The sequence below is a fragment of the Arvicanthis niloticus genome, chromosome 19, assembly GCF_011762505.2.
Source record: "Arvicanthis niloticus isolate mArvNil1 chromosome 19, mArvNil1.pat.X, whole genome shotgun sequence".
Lineage (NCBI taxonomy): Eukaryota > Metazoa > Chordata > Mammalia > Rodentia > Muridae > Arvicanthis > Arvicanthis niloticus.
Genome location: NC_047676.1, coordinates 1301523 through 1314617, shown reverse-complemented (window position 1 = coordinate 1314617; position 13095 = coordinate 1301523). Strand labels below are relative to the sequence as shown.

Sequence of the window (13095 nt, the reverse complement as noted above, 5' to 3'; positions counted from 1 at the left end):
TTCTATGGCTGTTTACCTCAGAGGGAAGGAGTCCTTGGTCTGTCAACCTAACCCTAGGGACCCAACAGGAAAGTGGAGCTGTGGTAACTAGAACCCGACCCTCTCAGGGCTCCAGCCTGTGAATAAGACCCAAGGTCGCGGCACGACTCCACCCCACTCTGAGTTATCATTTGGCTTCTGTTCAAGCCATGTTTAGAAACTTGCAAAATGGTCTTTAGGTAAATGGCCCGTGCCGGATTAACCATCAACCGAGGGCCTGTCTTCTGGATATGCTCTCTGGTCAGTACTTTTCCAAGATGAATACATGCCTTGAAGATATCTCTGAGAGAAGCCAGGGTAAAGATGGGGCCTAATGCCTGTGCCTGTCTTGAATTTATGGCCTTGAAATCCTGGAACAGCTGTCCTAGGACCAGTAGTGCTTCCAAAAACCTGCTTATTTCTATTCTCAGAGCAGACACACTGTTCTTGGTGGTCTGATCCCTGCCCCCAAACCTTCTGGGATGTCTTTCAGGTCTTCTTGCTTTCTGAGTGTTTTCTATAGCCAACCCTATCCTTCAATTCACCCTTGTGCCTTTCTACATTCAAATACCAGCTCAATTCCATGATGTGAAGAGCCCTGCTTGTGACTTCCCAGAGAGTACTGGCTAGCTCTTTGTGTGTCCCCAGACTAGCCTGGTCACTGTTCTCCAGCAGACTGTACTTGTTAGGAACCTAAGAGTCCTGCATCTCAGCATTTGAGATCTTGCCCTGACCTGGGAGTTGGCTTCCAAGTAATTACAGTTCTGGTCCTGTGTAATTGCAGTCTAATTGACTTCTTGTGCAAAAAGGAACCGCTATTAAAAAGTCACTGGGCTTGGCCCTTTTCACTGACTTACTAATCTCCTTGTAGACAAAGCAAGGCCACATGCAACTGTATTTTCAAATGGAAGTGGATAGAAGGAAACATAGTGAAGGGGACATCTCAGAAATAGAATTAGAAACAGCCATTGCCTCTGAATGAGGCGATAGCCTTCCTAAGGTGCTTCCCACCCTCTACCATAGTTCTCAGTAGGACTTAAGTTCACTTTGAACAAAAGCAACAGAATTGTTTAGCGTTCTCTCTGGTTCATACACTGTGAGGTCTCAGGGCCAACACAGATTTAGCACTGACACTCCCCTTTGTTTTTCCCTTATAAACAGTGTAAGGTGAACAAAGGTTAGCTTCTATAAGCTCTTATTGCATCACACTCAAGGGCCTTCCCACGTGTTACCTGTAGCCAGTGGTGGCAGGAAGTCTGGGCCATTGAATCGTTTCCCATGGGAGTTCAGAGTTATGCCTGAGGGGGCTTCTGCCCCTGGGAACCTTGGAGGGTTTCCAGTAAGGTTGGAGCACAGGAAAAGGGTTTGCCTAAGTAGCTAGGTTTGGGGAAACAGGAGCCTTTTTATATCACCACGGCTTGCTGCAAGATGATGCCAGAATCTTTGTAAACAGTCTGTTGGTGCTTGGGTAGGGGGTCGCTTATATCCAGGGCATTTCTGAAGGAAAGAAAGTCTCTGTTCCCTCTGTTTTGACAGCAAGCTTGGGTGGAGCTAGCAAGATCTGGCCCTTACATCCAGGGCAAGAACTTCCTGAGGACCTTTGTATGCCTGGTCCCTACAGGATTCTCCTACATGTTGAGAGTTTAGGATATAAAAGAGAGAGACACATTCAGGTAGGGTAGAGAAGTAGGGTGCTCACATGAATGCTCAAGTGAAGCAATCAGGTGTAACCAGAAAATACAGAACTCAGGAAGGCAGGAAGAGCTGGCACAGGCAGAGGGAAGGACCCAGGGCATGGTGACAGAGGTGGAGCTGGTGACAGAAAACCAGAGAAACCAGCAGAGCCCAGCTGGACAGGATGGCAGACTCACTGCCTCATCTGGGATGCAAACTGGGCTTTCTAGAAAAGGGCTGACTGTAGGAGAGCCCCCAGGAGACCAAGGAGAGCAAAGCACCAGGGATCCCATAGAGATACTGAGATCTGGCTTCAGTGACCAAGACCCAGGGGAAAACAAGAGGAAGCTTGGGGGACTAGGCAGAAGAGTCAGATAGGAAGAGTAAGGAGAGAGAAGCAGAGAGGGTAGAGCAGAAGTGACTACCAGAGTTCAGGTTGGAACTGTTGATCGCAAGGTGTGGTCTTGAGATTGGTAGCCAGGGTCCAGAGGACAAAGCTGGGGGAGGGATTACTGGGGTGGGGGGTGTAATGAGTCATTTTAGAACTTTAAAGAATGAGACAGGTACTGAGCAGAATTGGGTGGCAGGTGCTAAGGTCACCAGAAGCTGGAGGAAAGGCTGGCAGTCCAAGTGGAACGGGACTTCTGGAGGAATTTTCAGTGAGGGGTCAGGATCCTTGCCTGTCATATCCTGGCAAGTACATGACACTTCACTCCTTGAAGGCAAGGGTAAAAGGGAGAAACTAGATCCCTTCCGCTCCTTATTCCCTCCCCCTTTACTCAAGTCCTCTCCCTCTTCATCCCTATTCTTTTTCCTCTACTTCCCTTTCTTCTCTCTTTCCCTCATCCATCTTTCCCTCTTCTCCCCTCCGAATTCAGAGAGGGCGTGGCCTGTTGTTCCTAGGTCACTCCCATTACCCCCGCTCACTACTCTGTGTCCCTTCTAGCTTGACTACACATGGACCCTTAGTCACTGTAGCCCAGACCCCAGCTCTGCCCTTAGTTCCCACTTCAGGAAAACAACAAAGGCTTCCTGAAAAGCTACCAACCCTGGAATGTGCAGAGACCAGACTCCCAAGCTGGCAGATTCTATTTGACTCCCTCCAGTGGTCATGATGCAGAACTACCTAACCTGAAGTACCAAAGGCTAAAACTCACCTCTCTGAAAAGGACCCCAGAGCTACAGAGAACAGAAAATATGTACAGCAATACCAGAGACAGAATATCCTAGTTAGGGTTTCTTCAAAAAGCAAGTTGGGGAGGAAAAGGTTTATAGTTCATCATTGGAGGAAGTCAGGACAGAAACTCAAACAGGGCAGGAACTTGGAGGCAGGAGCTGATGCAGAGACCATGGAGGGTGCTACTTACTGTCTTGTTCAGCCTGCTTTCTTATAGAACCCAGGACTACCAGCCCAGGGATGGAAACATCCACAATGGACCCCCCCCCCCATCACTAATTGAGAAAATGCCTTCCAGCTGGATCTCATGGAGGCATTTCCTCAGCTGAGGCTCCTTTCTCTTCCTTATGTCAAGTTGACACATAAAACTAGCCAGTACACAGAGCAGTTAGAATTTGCGCTCACAAGGCAGGGTCGTATGGAAACAACACCATGAAAAGAAAGGGGGCCTAGAGAACACTACTGTATTACCTAATCTCTCTAGAAACCTCGAAAGTACAAGAAAGGTTTCTTTTTTCTTTTCTTTCTTTCCTTTTTTTTTTTTCAGCTCTCCATCTGCACATTACTTTTTCTCTTCAACATCTTGCTCTGCAGCTTCCTTCATCCTTTTTGCTCAGATGCCAAAGAGCTGGGCATTGGCATGGGCCAGGCAGAGACTGGCAAAAGCCTTAAAATTCTTTTCTTCTTCTGTGATGACTCTGGTCTTTTCCTTGTTGTACACATTCCAGGTGGACATCACAGGTCCTGTCAGCTGGGAGGCCAATTTAAGTTCTTCAGCAAAACTGTCTCCCGTCTTTGGAGCAGAAGGCTTCTGAGGAAAAGGCTGAGCTTGGAGCGGTACACCTTCAGGCACTGCACGTTTGCCTACAGTGATTCTGTGGATTTGTTTTGGCTCCTTGGGTCCACAGAGATGACGAGGATTCAAGCCATTTTCTGTGGATACCAGCCACACTGCGTTCCTCCAGGCTGAAGTCCCTGCCAGCCCGGACCTTGGTGTAGTATCTAACTGTAGGGCACCTCACGATGGGCCGGGACAAGGGGCATTGCGGCGGGCGCTTTCGCCTGCCTAGCCTTGCGTCTGTGGCTCTTGCATACCAGCTGGCTGAACCAAGTGTCCACTTGTTGGGAGCCAACTTTAAGCAGAAAGCAGTTAGAAAGCAGCTATCAACTTTGCAGCCATCTGGAACCATATACCCTGATAGAGACTTGTTTTTCAATAGCCTACAACAGCTGAAGCACACTCTGATAAATATCTTGTTTATCCCGAATAGCTTGTTTTGCTGTTTACTGACTCCAGCTGCATGGTGCACGTGGTAAAATGTCTTCACCTGTGTTCTCCTGCTTGTGCTTATAAATACCCAGGATTTCCTTGTAATAGGAGTGGGTATGGGTGTAGTAGTAGTAGGAGTGGTGTGTGTGGTGGAGACAGTAAAGGAGACTTGACTATAGATCCTCTGCTTTGTTTCCATTCTTCTCATCTCTCCCCCTTCTTCCCCCCACTCTCTCTCTCTTGCTAGACCCCGACCTGCGGAACAGAGTGGGCCGCAACATCCACTCGATGCTGCCAATCCTTGTGGAATTGGGGCTTTGGGATCATGCCATTCCAGCTGGGTGCCATGGCTGCCTCCTGTACAGGAGAACCCTTACAGGGCTTTTTTGCTGAGCGCTAAAGGTGAGGCCCTGGGGAATCTCAATTCTGGGCACCATCTCCTGTGTGTAGTCTGCTCCTGGCCTCTGAGCATAGAGAGGTTCCACCAGATGAGTGACTGAAAGATAGATAGGGGCTGATGAATGTGGAATGGGCAGATGGATGGATGAAAGGTAGATGGATGGAGGATGGTGGGGTAAATAATTAAATAACTAGATGGTATGTGGATGGTAGGTAAATGGATTGTGAACAGGTAGTTCAGCGGTAACGTATAGATGGTGAATGGATAAATATGATAGACAGATGTGTAGAGCTATAGATGGTGAAGCTATAGATGGATGACGATTAATGACAGATATGGAAGAGCTTAGTTCTTTATGGGCAGTGCTACCCTGGACAGGTGGTCCTGCAGTGCATAAGAAAGCAGTCCTTGGGCTGGAGGGATGGCTCAGCAGTTAAGAGCACTGATTGCTCTTCCAGAGGTCCTGAGTTCAATTCCCAGCAACCACGTGGTGGCTCACAACCATCTGTAATGGGATCCAATGCCCTCTTCTGGTGTGTCTGAGGACAGCAACAGTGTACTCACATATATAAAATAAATAAAATCTTCTTTAAAAAGAAAAGAAAAAAGAAAGCAGTCCTTGGTTAATGCCTCTTTAAGTTCTGAAAAACCTTCTAGAACTTAGAAATCCATTCAAGTTTAGTGAGTCCCTGAGACTGAGTTTCCTTGAGGGCCTGGTATAGAGATTTAGCTATTTCTGCATAACCAAGAACCCAAATTTTAGAATATCTGGATGCTCTATTTAGAAATGTTCTCACCTGTTCAGCGGGGTTTTTGTTTGTTGTTTGTTTTGAGTGGACAATTAAGATGGATTTAATCTATTTGGATTCCAAGGCTCTGGTTTGTTGGAGAAAAAAAAAAAAAAAAAAAGCAAATGCAGCTGGGCAGTGGTGGTGCACACCTTTGATCCCAGCACTTGGGAGGCAGAGGCAGGCAGATTTCTGAGTTTGAGGCCAGCCTGGTCTACAGAGTGAGTTCCAGGACAGCCAGGGCTACACAGAGAAATCCTGTCAAAAAAAAAAAAAAAAAAAAAAAAAAAAGAGCCAAGCCAAAGTAAGTAACCTTGGTTTTCACAGAGCTGGACCATGACACAGTGTGTAGTTCCTGTCAGCCAAGAAATTAAGAGTGGATTTTGTTCCTAAGGCAGTAAGTTCTACAGTTGGCCTGCATAGAAGGAGATTATCTGTACATTGGATGAAAGTGGTATCTGTATTTAACTGTTCCTTCAGGCTCCATGGTGGTGGTGTATGCCTTTAATCCCAGCACTCAGGTGGGCATATCTCTAAGTTCAAGGTCAGTCTGGTAAATAGATCAAGTTCTAGGACAGCCAGGGCTACACAGAGAAACCAACCAACCAACAAAATATTCCTTCACGTCTTGGGAAAGTGCTAAGTCAATTAAGTAAGGGCAGTCTGGGAACCTTGGTGGAAGGACAATGCAAGTGGGTTGCCCTTGTCACTGAGTGGCACCCTGAGAAGAGAATGAAAGTGACTTAACTGGATGGGACAAAATGAAAGCATCCTTAAAATCTATCAGTGAATGATAGGTCAGAAGAAAGGGACTCTAGGTGAGGAGAATCTAAGAGTAGGAAACTACATGTGGAATTGACCCACAACCTTGTGGATCAGGTGAAGATGGTGTAGTCCCATCTATTTATTGGGTCCTTAACAACAAGGATTCAAGTATTATATGGGTTAGAACTTTTAACTAGGCATCCTTGTTTCTTTAGTCTTTCTATCATGAAATCAATCCTATTTTGCCTCTAGGCTTGAGGAGATAACGCTCTTGATAGAGGAAATAGATAATTCTCTTTAAAAGTGTGCCCACAGGAATGGCCACATTAATACCTCCTATCATATCCCCATTTGTCTTTACTGAGACCTTGGCCCTGGAGGGAGACGTAGTTTAATTTTGAATTTAGACAGAGGTACTTTCCAATAAGGCATGGGCAACAATAAAAAAGAAATGGCAGAAATGGTGGCCCAACCTTGGGGCTACCCAGTACATCCTGAATAGTTGTGGACTTTCGAGATTGGAGAGTAGGGGTGCTAGACAAGGAATAGAATCTCCCTGCAGAGTCTATCATAAATCAAAGCTCACAATTGCTCACACTCAAAATTGTCCAGGGCTCCTTGAGATTAATGGGCATACCATTAAAGCTAGGTAAAATGTTAAGGCCTAGGTAACTGTTACCTGGCTAGACTGTCATTTTGTGCTGTTACTAATATTATAAGGAAACTTCCTTATATATTGTTTCTGCTGTTACTAAGAAACATTCTCATGCCCAAGTTGATTACATAATCTGTTGTGTTCTGTGCCCTTGGAAACCAATCACGATGGAAGTCAGCAGAACTGCTTTGTGTAGCTACCCGAAAGAAGTTTGGACCCGAACCAACCACCCAGCAGCACCTCCTGCACCTGTGTATAAGTCCTTATGGTATTTGCTTTTCTAAGCTGCTCCTGGGATAGACACCAACATAAGGGAGACACCTCCATTTACTTAGAATAAGACTTCCATTTTGAGTAGGGGGTCAAGTAATGTTTAGGTTCCCAAGACCTCCCAGGGAACTGACATCCTACTTAACAGAAAGAGACATGTATGTGGACAACTGACATCCTGATTGGCAAGTTAAGGCATGGATGTTAGGTAAGGTTCCCTGCCACAGTTGAGTACCCCAGCCAGTGGAAGCAGGATAAGTATTATACAACAGATACCTGTCCCTACTCCTAAATCCTGATTGGTGGAGTAACTTGGTACACGTGTTTGAGCTCAGGCTTAAAAACCCCTATAGGATTTTGACTCAATGCTATAGTTTTCAGCTCCTGAGCCTGGAACGTGGCCCTGATTGATCAGTCTTGGCGTATGGCATTCAATAAATGCTACCTATTTGACTGAGATTGGTGTTTGAGTGGTTTGTGCAGCGATTCCCAGACCCCCAACACATAATAGAGCCAGCCCATTTCATTTATTTATTTATTTATTTATTTATTTATTTATTTATTTGGTTTTTCAAGACAGGGTTTCTCTGTGTAGCCCTGGCTGTCCTGGAACTCACTCTGTAGACCAGGCTGGCCTCTAACTCAGAAATCCGCCTGCCTCTGCCTCCCAAGTGCTGGGATTAAAGGCGTGCGCCACCACTGCCCGGCTTCATTTTCATTTAGAGGTGTGGTAAGCACAAGGGGAAAAGTAGCTTCAGACAAAATCCTGTGGCTAATAAAATAAAAATATGCTTAACAGAATCAAGCTGAAAATCTCATCCAAGGTTAAAACTTGTGAAATTTTCCTAGAACCAGATGTCAGTGATTATTAACTCTAAGATCTCTCTGCACTGATCCCAAGGGAATAGTTGCTAGCTGAAGGGCTTGACAAGAGCTAACTGGAAAAAAAAATTTTGTTTTCCCAAACAGGCATTGAACCTATGGTCTAAGGGGGAACCCTCGCCTGTCAGAAAGAAAAGAGAGAGAGAGAGAGAGAGAGAGAGAGAGAGAGAGAGAGAGAGAGAGATTAAATTATCAGCCTGGAACTCCTACCATCCCTAGATCATGCTGAGGGGTCTCTCCTATCCCAGTACGGGGGAAGAGTACTGGGAGCTCAGTGATTACACTTTCTGATCCTTTTGCTTTTGGGCTTGGCTTATAGTGACCTTGATGAGTTGGTGGTCCTCAGAAGAAATCCTGAAGCAAGATTCCCGAAATAGTACAAAATGCATTCTCACTTACATCATGCTCCCCCTGCTGGCTCAAGGCAGATTACTTCTCGAAAGCAAGATCTATTACTGAAGGATACATGCTCAGAGACAGCATCCTTCCCTAAGCCTAACCCTGAGTTGTCTCTCTCCAGCTTAGAGCACTTTATCTATGGCAGGACAAGAAGAAGTTCAAACCCTGGCCTTCCTATCAAACGTGAGGAAAGAGAAGAAAGAAAGGCTTATGGTCCATCTCAGAATAAATGAAAATCTCAATTCCATACTCCATAAAGGAGAGAACTGATTCCAGCAAGCTGTCCTCTGATCTCCACACTTAAGCTGTGGCACATGTACATGCTCATGCGCGCACAGGGGCACACACACACACACACACACACACACACAAAATAATTAAATGAATAAAAAATAATAAAAATTTTAAACTTCACTTTTTATTACAGACATTCTCTTCTTCGCCTTGTGAATCCTGGATATTTCTCTGTGGTGCAGGCTGAGATGTCTGACAGTCGCTTATAGTTAATGTGCTTGGTGTAGTTACATATTACATATGTGACTTGGCTTCAACCACCCCCACCTGCTCTCCCTTCCATGCCTTTTCTAGTTATGTTAAGCATGTCTTCCAAACATGGCCACAAGGTGGCAGCATGGCTGCACGCTTGTTTCCTAAGAGCACCTTCGAAAAATCAGGCTGATAGAACTAAGGAAAAGCCACCAATAAAGCAAACAGGTTAATTTCCCTCTCTCATTAGATGACAGACCAGAGCTAAGTTAGAAACATTTGCAATTATAACTGAAAGGCCCCTTAAAGAAACGCTTGTCAAATGGGCTTACAAAGACTGCCCAAGTTACTAGCTTAAAAAAATTTTTTTTTGTTTTTTAAATTGTGTGTGTGTGTGTGTGTGTGTGTGTGTGTGTGTTTATACATTTTTCTAAAAATACCTCTTGCCTTTGAGGAAACTAAACATTTTCCAAACCTTGCAACTAAGTTGATAATAGCCCTTGAGGTAATTTAAAATCGTATACTCTATCTGTTGTTCTACTATGTATTCAACCAGTTTAAGCATAACATGTCTTCAGAAAAACAATGTAACCAACCTTATTATGCCTTAAATTCTTCATGTAATCAACTTTCTCAACTGTCTTAGGGTTTTACTGCTGTGAACAGACACCATGACCAAAGCAACTCTTAGAAGGGCATTTAATTGGGGCTGGTGAACAAGTTCAGAGATTCAACCCATTATCAGCAAGGTAGGAACATGGCAGCATCCAGGCAGGCGTAGTGCAGGAGGAGCTGAGAGTTCTACATTTTCATCTGAAGACTGCTAGCAGAATAGTGACTTCCAGGCAGATAGGAGTAGGGTCTTAGAGCCCATGCTTACAGTGACACACCTACCCCAAAAAGGCCACACCTCCAAATAGTGCCACTCTCTGGGCCAAGCATATACAAACCCTCACAACAACCAAAGCTAAATGTATAACTTTACTCTTAAATAATGTACTCTTCCATGCCTTGACCCAGAATGTGTGTGTGTGTGTGTGTTGGTATTGATCATTTGCTGAAAGCAACCAACAGGCTGAAATCAACCTTAAAGTCAACAAATATCACATAAGTGTTGAAAGCAGCCTGTGGATGTAGCTTGATAACACCTGTGTGAGGTTTTGAGTGCTGTCTTGGACCAGTAAAGAAACTTTTATAAATCTCTGTTAAATATTTCTGTTTTGTTTTTAAAGTGTTCACCTTCCTTTCTCATAACAGGTTTTTTGTGATGTTCAATAAATATAGGTCAACGGCAATTTTAGGGACCAACAACAGGGTCAAACACAGACGACTATGAACAGACAGAAGATGCAGGGAGGAGGGAGAATTCAGATCTGAGCTGGATCTTGATCTAAACTACCCGTTTCATGTGATATCCACACACGTGTTTATATACCACATGTGCCAGAGGTGTTTGTCTTCCTAGTGAGAGGCCAAATCTTTTAAGTTCAGACTTCATTTTAGAGAATCTAACCTAAGTTTGAACCCAGGTAAACTAACAGGCTGGTACCTAACATTAGTTTCCAAGTTGACCCCCCAACAAAACCGGAGCCTAGCTCCAGTCTTTAGCTAATCCCCAAGACCAGCGTCTCCAGGTTATTCCCCCAACAAACCTGCACCCCCAGGTTACAAGCCCACCCCCTGCCTAACAGCCACCAATACAGAGGAAGCAGAAACTAAGTTTATGATATGACTCCCAGCACCAGCCAATTATGTTAAAGGCCACAGTAGCTTTCCAATTAGATGCTTGCACACTCACCCCCTGCTTGCTGCTTACTATAAAGCCTTGCCCAGATAGATATTCGGGGCTCAACCACCAACAAAACCTACCTGTGTAACAGTGGGGGGGGGGGGGGGCGGAATCCTAACTAGCTCAAATAGAATAAAGACCCTACTGTGAGTTGCATCAGATCGGCTCCTGACTGTTTGAGGGTGAGGGGGATCACTATCATTTCCCTGGCACTACACTAGGACTGGAGTTGCAGTCAGGTGAAAGATCTGTTGGGAGCCGACTTTAGTAGAAAGCAGCTAGATCAACTTTGCAGCCATCTGGAACCATATACCCTGATGAAAGACTTGGTTGTCAAAAGCCTATAACAGCTGAAGCACACTCTGATAAATATATTGTTTATCCCACATAGCTTGTTTTGCTGTTTAGTGACCTCAGCTGTATGGTGCACGTGGTAAAGTGTTTTCACCTGTGTTCTCCTGCTTGTGTATATAAATACCTCAGAATTCCCTTCAAGAAGAGAGACTTGATAAAAAAGAGACTTGATCACACCCTGTCTTGTCTCCATTCTTCGAGTTTCTTGGCCCAAGAGCCCCACTCTCTCTCTTGACCAGAGCACTTAGCTCAACCAAAGCGTTGAGGAAGAATAAAGGCCACAACATTGTGGCGCCCAACGAGTGCAGGTTCTCAACATTGTGGCGTCCAACGTCGGGCTCCAGTAAGCGGGATACAGTGGAAGACACCCTGTGCTGGAGAACCAGTGGACTGACAGAGTCTCAACGTTTGAACTCCAGTAAGCGGGATACAGTGGAAGACACCCTGCGCTGGAGAAACCAGTCGACTGACGGAGCTGGCTGAATTCGGAAGTGAAACAAAGGTGATTGCATAGTAACAAAAATGGGGCAAAAAAATAAGCAGAAACAGATGAAAAAAGGTTTTAAAGATGCAAGGAGTAAATTGCAAGCTGCTCTGAGTCAAGAGAGCCAAACAGATAGATAAAGGTTATAGTAACAAAAACGGGGCAAGAAATAAGTAAGCAGAAACAGATGAAAAAGGTTTTAAAGATGCAAGGAGTAAATTGCAGGCTGCTCTGAGTCAAGAGAGCCAAACAGATAAATAAATAAAGGTTATAGTAACGAAAATGGGGCAAGAAATAAGTGAGTAAAAAACAGATGAAAAAGGCTTTAAAGACGCGAGGAATAAATAGAAGGCTGCTCTAGACAGAGAGCTAAGAAGAATGATAATGTTAATTGATTTAACTTTCAAAATGGGTGTGATTCTGAGTTATATAGTTATATTTTTCTGGATAAAAACTCAATGTAAAGGTTTTTCTGGTTACTGGCTTAAGAAAAGGCTAATTTGGAAAAAAAGGTTTTTCTATGAGTTTTCTGATGAGGTCATTAAGGTAGTAGTTATGTCTTCCAGAATTATATGGATCAAACATGACAGAGGTAGGCCTCCAGAACACTAGATGTCAGAGAATCAAAATAATTCTTGATACTAAAACTTGTTTTGAGATTTGTATATTGCAGAATACACAGCTTTGGAGAATGAATCTTATCACCTGCATGTTCACTGATGCCCTGGACTTCCAGCTGGATGCAGTTAAGACAGACTTCAGATGCTTATCAATTTACCCTTCCCCTCATCCCTCTTCTAAAAGTCAACGCCCATGTTCAGCTTGAAGAAGTTAATGAAGAGTCGGTGCCCCAATTCCCTGGACTTGGGGACTGAGGTGGTTAATATTAGGCTGTCTTTATCTGTATAATTGTTACTAAGCTGATGCAAAATTCAAGGATTTCATTGGTATAAATTTGTGGGTACAAGGCATAGACCTTTTACTTCAACAGGGGAAGTTGTGTGTTGCCTTAAAGAGTGTTGCTTTTATATCAACAGTCTAGATATTAAGTCTCTTGTCTCTTGGGTTGATGCTGTTCAACAGACTGATGGCTTTGGTACGGCAACAGATAACAAATGAAACCCATACAGGTCCAATATTACAGGCTGGAAGTAGGGGACTCTGACAGGCACGGTTTCTGTAAGTTTTCCCAGCCTTCCCTTTTGAAAAAATTTAAAAAGGGGGACCTGTTGGGAGCCAACTTTAGTAGAAAGCGGCTAGATCAACTTTGCAGCCATTTGGAACCATATACCCTGATGAAAGACTTGGTTGTCAAAAGCCTATAACAGCTGAAGCACACTCTGATAAATATATTGTTTATCCCACATAGCTTGTTTTGCTGTTTAGTGACCCCAGCTGCATGGTGCACGTGGTAAAATGTTTTCACCTGTGTTCTCCTGCTTGTGTATATAAATACCTCAGAATTCCCTTCAAGAAGAGAGACTTGATAAAAGAGACTTGATCACACCCTGTCTTGTCTCCATTCTTCGAGTCTCTTTCCCTGCAGCCCCACTCTCTCTCTCTCTCTTGACCAGAGCACTTAGCCCCAAAGCGTTATGGCGAAGTAAAGGTCACAACAGATATCTGAGGTGGGTGGGTCCTGGGACTCAAACTCTGGTCTTTTGTAGGAACAGTGTGTGTCCTA

The 13095-nt window shown here is 44.4% G+C and overlaps 1 pseudogene; it reads right to left on the bottom strand.

Annotated features, from left to right (window-relative positions):
• Positions 1-3431: 3431 nt before the first annotated feature.
• Positions 3432-5019, bottom strand: LOC117723658 (large ribosomal subunit protein eL13-like; annotated as a pseudogene).
• Positions 5020-13095: the final 8076 nt, after the last annotated feature.